Below are 7459 nucleotides of genomic sequence, written 5' to 3' on the forward strand. Positions count from 1 at the left end.
GGTCCTTTATAAGAGTAGAAAATACTTCTAACGGCTAAGTCATCTTTCCAGGCCCTATTTTTAGTTTTTGAAGTTTATTTTACTACCTTTGTTCAGTGCTGGGTTCTAACACTGAGCCTGAAGATACTAGGCAAGTGTCTAATATTGAGATATTCCTCCAACCCTTTCATTTTGTTTTTGACTAATAAATTAAACACATTCAAAAAATAGTAATGGAGATATAGCTAAATTATGTGAAACACACAAAACATGGTGCTTGTCATTCTTTGCACTTTTGGCATGATTTCCAGAGATGGACATGTCTGTTGGGTGATAATATGTATTAGTACACAGACAGCCTTTGCACTTTCTAAAGGATGGAGCACACCACTGGACTGGTCATGAGTAGTAATGGCTCCATAAAGGAAGAGTGAAGGACTTCCAGTGTAGCACTCAGACTGACCTGGGACTCACTAAGTATCCCAGGCTGACCTTGAACTTGAGGCAATACTCCTGCTTCAGCTTCTCCAGCACAGGTACTACAGGCATATGCCACCATGCTCAGCTTTACATTCATTAATTTTGTTTACAAATTTAAATTAGTAGAAGCTGTTGACTTTTACCCTTTTCCCAAAATGTCCCCAAGTAAATGACAAGATCAAAGAAGTTGCAAGCTTTGCAACCCCTGATACCATCATTATTGGCACTGGAGACCCTGGCCGACAAGGTGGCTATCCTAACTTCTTCATTACTGTAAACCACTGAGCCATTGCTTAAAACTTCCCTTCATGGTAAGATATCCTAGGAGTCTCATGTCAAAGATGTTAAAAACATAAATGACAACCATATGATTCTCCAAACATACTAAAGCCAAAGAAAAAGGCCTTGCCAGGACATCTTATTTTCTCCTGAACTGTGGCTTTGGAAGCAACCCAAGTCACACATTTATTGAGAATAACCCAGGCTGAATCTTTAGAAGATAAATTCAATAGAACTTTCATATCTTATAACAGTTTCAACCTAATGGTTGAAGTGGATGCATCTCTTCCCACTCCTTTTTGAATTCCAGTTCAACAAATAAGTCTCTAGAACTCTCCACCTTGTCTTAGGCCTTACCTTCTCTTTACACATTTTCAATCTTATATCTTATCTCTTAAGAGTTGCTGACCATATGGAGGCCACACTCCTCTGAGACCAGTTGAACATTGATTTTTTTTAAATATGCATCCTTTTTTAATATAAATTGCTCCAAACAGTCAGGCACATCTATGCCCCATTCTGGTGACAGTCACAACTGGTTTGTGACTTTTGTTGGCTTATGATTTAGAGGCCTATGTCAGTTTAAGTTCGTCCCCTCTTGAAAGTGATACGTTAGCCCCACATCCTAGATGGCATCCCTAGTGGGTGATGACAATTCCTTATGCAACATCAACCTAACCAATGACATTGTCCTTGAAAATGCTTCACCTCCTATGTCAGAGATGACTTTACTCAGACACTAAAGCTGTCACCCATAAACACTGTCTCCTAACATACTTGTTGGATTCAAGACATCACCCACTTCCTTTAATATTAGAATTCTACTACGTTTTGTAATCCTATTTAATTTCCTGGGCATACTTCTTGTTCTCTGATAAAGCATATACTTAAAGGGAAATCTGATAGAGTTTATTTAAATTAATGGAGATTGTGGGTATTTATAGGGATCCCTTCCTCACATCTGTCAAAACCATGACTCCTTAGAGAAGCACTTCCTTCGGTCTCATGATGACCCAATTTCCCTTCAGCTTTCCACCATGACCTCCACAGTCATGGACTCATCTTGGTCAAATACACCGATAAAGAGTACATTCTCTTTCAAATAATGACCCAAGATATGTGTCCACAAGCAATTTTACAGTTTTTTTTATTTCCTCCCCTGCTTGTTTACTCTGTTGAAACCATACCTCAGTCCACACTTCATATAACGATTTCTTATAATTGGTAATCTGCTAGGAGCTTATCAAGTTATATCAACCCAAGGACTCTGGGCAAATGAAGAGTACTTAATCATATCAGTAGGGCTAGAAGTTAGCAGGAGCCTTTGTTAGACTGAAAACACAACTACCAACTAGCACTGGTGACCCTTTCAAGTGGTGTTCAAAGGCTGAATAGTGTGTTATTTTTAATGTAGCAAGTTCACAGCTAGTCCAAATGGTGAAGACTAACATTGATCTTTGCTTGTTTACTAGCCATGGAAAGATGGGTTTGTGTTATTCAGGATACCTAATATTGTGTGTATATTAATCTGTACAAACAGGAATAGCTACGAGACATAAGTTAAAGAGCCAAGAGTTAATCACCATCTTCCAAAAGGGTCTCTCAAATTCAGAGGTAGCTCACTTATCCTTGTATCTGCTGTTGACATAGTTGAAAAACAGGTCCTGAATACTCAATGTCTGCCTAGAAAGTCTTTTTCTCATTATTACCACTGTCAAAGTTGGCTTTAAATGGTCAAACCAAGATGTCTCACTTGCCTTGAACACTGGCCAAATCATGTAACAAACTTTATCCATCTCAGTATTCTTGAAGTTGAGGTATCATGGGATGAATTTTACTGAATGTCTGTAATGTTTTCTTTTTCTTGACACATTAATTTCCTGTTTATCATCACAGCACTGAGGGCGGACACACTGAAATCCCCAGGTAAGCTGAGATATGGACTAGTCAAAGCAATGAGGTCAAAATTCTCTGCCTCAAGGTGACGAGGGATTGAGGAAGATACCCAACATTAGCCTCAGGGGTCCACATGTGTGTATTAACCCATGCACATGGATACCTACACACATGTGTGCTCATGTGCATGCACATGCACATATGCCATATGTACATATGTGAAAAGAGTAAAAAATTAATTAAATGAAAAGAAAGAAAAATAACAAGAGAAGAATGACTTCAGGAGAACGGCAGGGCAGGAGTGTCCTGGTGTCTTTAGATCCACAGAAATTCTTCCTGAATCTAAACAGAGGAATGTTATCACCATAAATACCTCATAACCTTGGATGCTCCTTCAGTCACCAAGATGAATAATTCTGTTTGAATCATTCCACAGTCATAAGGAGCTGTCTGGAGAACACCCCTGGATCCATCGTTTCTATAGTGGCTCCCCCATCATTCGGAGAAATTTCTTAGCTAACTTATTCTGACATTGTCAGGAAAAATTGCAAATATGGATAAGCCTACAGGGTCAATTACAAATAAAGAATGCAGGTAAGGTTCACAGCAACTCATATGCAAACTTTGGTGTCAGCTAGAAAGTCCTGAGCTAAGGGCCTGGCATGGTGCTTCATTGAATTCAGGGACCACAGACAATCTGCTTAGGATTTGAGAGAGGCTTTCAGTAGAGGCATGGTTACAGAAAAAGTCAGACTGTGCAGTATGGAATAAGTACACATTTCATATTCAAATGTCCTTATATGAGCACAAAGATCAAGAACATCCAAAAAAGCAAGATGTCTCTAAGAGAATAGAATAAGGTGACAGTGACCAACTTGTCACTTGTCAAGGATAAATGATCAACCCAACAATTCAAAGATAATTGCTCATGCCAAGTTCAGTGAGCTTCAAAGAATCACAAGCAACTCAAATTTATCAGAGACGTTTAATAGAGGCTGATAGAACTTTTACAAGTCAAACAGACTCTTGATGCTGTACCTCAGCTTCTCGAGTGAGGGGATTGTTGCATCCCCAGCTCAATGTTTCCTCTCTTCTTTTTCCCTTCTTAGACTCTACTAATTACTGGATAAACAGTCCCTCTAGCTTTCTAGTTTTCTGTTCTATTGCAGTCCAGGGAGAATGGCTATGTAGACCTGATTATCCCATGTGGTAGAATGTCAGAGCTCCTTTGTTTCAACTTTGTCAACTCTTATTTCTTGATAATTTTGAAATTTCTTCAGCCCTGTATCTAATTTTCTCATGGAAAATACCCCACACATCCCCGTCTTCAGTCTTAGTTAATTCAACCCTGACCTTTATCTCAGGTTATTTCCCTGTAATACTCTATCATGTTGAATTTAAATTGAGGCTGTGCCTTTGCAAATTCAACTACTTACTTAGAATCTATAAAGTGTGGACGTTGGCACATGTAATATATGCTTATTACATATAAATTGTTGATTATTGTCTGCTTCCTGACAGAGAACTGGCTTTGACTCCCGAACTCACTGATGGTTTATGCTTCATTCGAGTAATTGGACTTCTGCTTTGTCCATGTGCCTTATGACAGTTTTTGTCAAGTACCAGTTCCAGGAATTGTTCTACCATATGCTCTGCTTGGATTTCATTTGATGTCTTTCATTTGATATCTCTCCATATCAATGCCTTCTTCAAGATAGGAGAACTTACCTTCCAACAATCATTTATAGATAAAGAACATCAAGTGACAAGGAAGGTACTGAAAAGAAACGTGATATGATCTGCTCAAAATTCTTTCAACAATGACTGTGGCTGCAGTATTGGAAAGTAAGAATGTTTAAATGTAGAGACAATATCACCAATTTAAACACCAATTAAAGTGTAGCGACAAGTGAAATGTGTTAGAGATGAGGGGGTATACTTGAAAGACAGCTTCCCCAATGTTTAATTATAGGAAGTAAATTGTTAAATAAATAAAATATTTTCATGTGTCAATAATGATCCATATGTTGCAGCCCTAAATTATAACTGATTCTATTATATGTACTCAAAATATAAGAACAGAATATGTAGGTAGTGCAAAAATATATCTTGATAGTATATAAGGCATTGATTAGTACTCATTCATCATCATTGATGAAGAGAAGAGAATTAAAAAATTTAGCATGAACAACTGAGTTATCTTTAACTATGATAAGGGACCTTGGAGAGGGAGGAAACTTAAAATGAAAAAAAAGTTTAAATTGGTATGTGATAGCCGAGTGTGTTGGCGCTTGCCTTTAATCCCAACACTCAGGAGGCAGAGGCAAGAGGAGCTCTGTGAGTTCAAGACTAGCCTTGTCTAAGTAGTGAGTTGTAGGATGGGTTGGGGTTACATAGAGTAACCCTATCTCAAAAAACAAAATAAAACAAAAAATTTGGTTATATCAGAGTTGGAAGTCTGCTTGAGTCATCCAACAGGATTTAGCAGTTCTCTCTCTCTCTCGTTTGCTCCTGCCTATCTGTTGAGTGAGAGTGTGCCAGCATTTCCCCTATCCATTGAGTGAGTGTGGGCCAGCATTTCCCCTATCCATTGAGTGAGAGCGGGCCAGCATTTCCCTATCCATTGAGTGAGAGTGGGCCAGCATTTCCCTATCCATTGAGTGAGAGTGGGCCAGCATTTCCCTATCCATTGAGTGAGAGTGGGCCAGCATTTCCCTATTCATTGAGTGAGAGTGGGCTAGCATTTCCCTATCCATTGAGTGAGAGTGGGCCAGCATTTCCCCTATCCATTTAGTGAGAGTGGGCCAGCATTTCCCCTATCCATTGAGTGAGAGTGGGCCAGCATTTCCCCTATCTGTTGAGTGAGAGTGGGCCAGCATTTCCCCTATCTGTTGAGTGAGAATGGGCCAGCATTTCCCTTTCTTGTGGTTCTTGGAAGCATCTTGCCTCATCGCTCTATAATATGTAACCAATACTCTGCTCCTGCATTTCACATATTGTACTATGCTGACTTCCTTTGTGTCCCGCTTGATCAACATATCTGAACCTTTGAACCCAGCTCTCCTCTTCACCAGGTTTTTTTTTTTCCAGAAAGTTGCTATTCTAATAAGACACGAGGCACAGGGTTACTAGTTATCACAGGGACACCTCCCAGTTCAAAAGAGTTTCCTGTGTGACACGGACCTGGCTGGGGCTCAGAGAACCATAAGTCTGCCTATCAGGATGGAGACATATTTGGTGTAAGCATACCATAGGCATCCATGACTATATCCCTAGAAGTCTTAATAGGGTGCCACTAGAGTTTACAGACACTCTCTCGGGAGAGAAGAGCCAGGAGGATCCAGCCCCAAATTCAAGAAAATAAACAGAAACAAAAGAAAGACAATAGTCAATGTGTTGAATGTTTTGATATATTGAGTAAAATCAAGACAGAAAAATCTTTTAGGATTTCTGAATTTGGTAAGAAGAGTTTTGCTATTGATTTTTAAATATGCTTACTATGAGCATAGTAAATGACATAGTAGGGAATGTGGTGATAAGAGCAAAATGGCAGATTGAAGACACAGACAGGGACCCAGTTCACTATTTAATGTGTTTTCTACCTGCTTATTTGTGGTCATTTTCCCCAGTAGCGATCATGACCCAAGAGAGGAACAGAGCTTTCCTTTACACAACTCTCCCATCATTGCTCAATGATTTATCAGAATTCTTACTAACTCCAATTATACTGCAGTCTTGATGAGAATTGAGTTCTCTTTTGCTAACCCACCAATATTTACTTTAGACGTGACTCCTTTCTGCTGGCTTTCTAGACCATCAGAAATATTCTAACAGGAACGGTGTCGATGGCAAGTGGGCAAGTCCTTGTGCTCTTAGCTAACCCCTGCACTTTCCAGTAATAGAGACAGTCAGAGTCTGGGCAAAGAGTAAGGTTTGAGTAAAGGGAAAGCCAGTGTTTCCAGGAATGAAGTAGGATCTGTCTTAAAGCAATGTTAGCTATTAGCTTGTTCCTAGTTAGAAATTTAAGACAAGGAAAACCATTATTTCTTAAAACTTCTCTTTATTTATTCTTTGACAAATGTAAACAGTGTATCATGATCATATCCATTCCTAACTCCCCTGCAATGCTGCCAAGACAACCCTTCCCCTTCACATCCTATCTCTTTTCTCTTTTCTTTTCATCTTTCCTGTCTCTTCCCCTGTCTCTTTGTTTCTCTGTCTCTGTATCTGTCTCTCTCTGTAACCTACTGAGTCTAGTTAGTGTTGTCTGATGGAATGCTGATTGATCTTGTTGGCTTGATCTTGTATAGGTTACCATCGTGGCAGTGGATGGATGTTATGGTCATGTTATCAGTGCTGGAGATTTAAACTCAGGTTCCTATGTTTGTGCAGTAAGCACTGTTATCTACTGAACCATCTCCCTAGCCTTACTTCTGTGTTTCCTTTGAGATGGAGTGTATAGTCCAGGCTGGTCTTGAACCATCAACAGAGTCAAGATAGTTGGCCTTGAATTCCTGCTTCCAAATCCAGAATGCTGAGGCTATAGGCATGAACATATTACTTTATCTTTATGAAAACATAATTTTAATCATTTGAGTGGAATTGCTTTCAAGTATTGAATCTCGCCTAAACCTGAATTTATTTATTTAAAATATTGAATGGTATTAATATTGAAGTATTCTTAACATGTGATTGATATATTGTTTTAAATATAGTTCAAATACTACTTTTTATATATAATTTTTATGTGTGTGTTGATATGGCAATTTGATATAAATATAAAACTACCTGAATCATAAAAAATTATAGGAAAAATTCTAATATA

The sequence above is a fragment of the Myodes glareolus genome, chromosome 3 (genome assembly GCF_982192425.1).
Source record: "Myodes glareolus chromosome 3, mMyoGla1.1, whole genome shotgun sequence".
NCBI lineage: Eukaryota > Metazoa > Chordata > Mammalia > Rodentia > Cricetidae > Myodes > Myodes glareolus.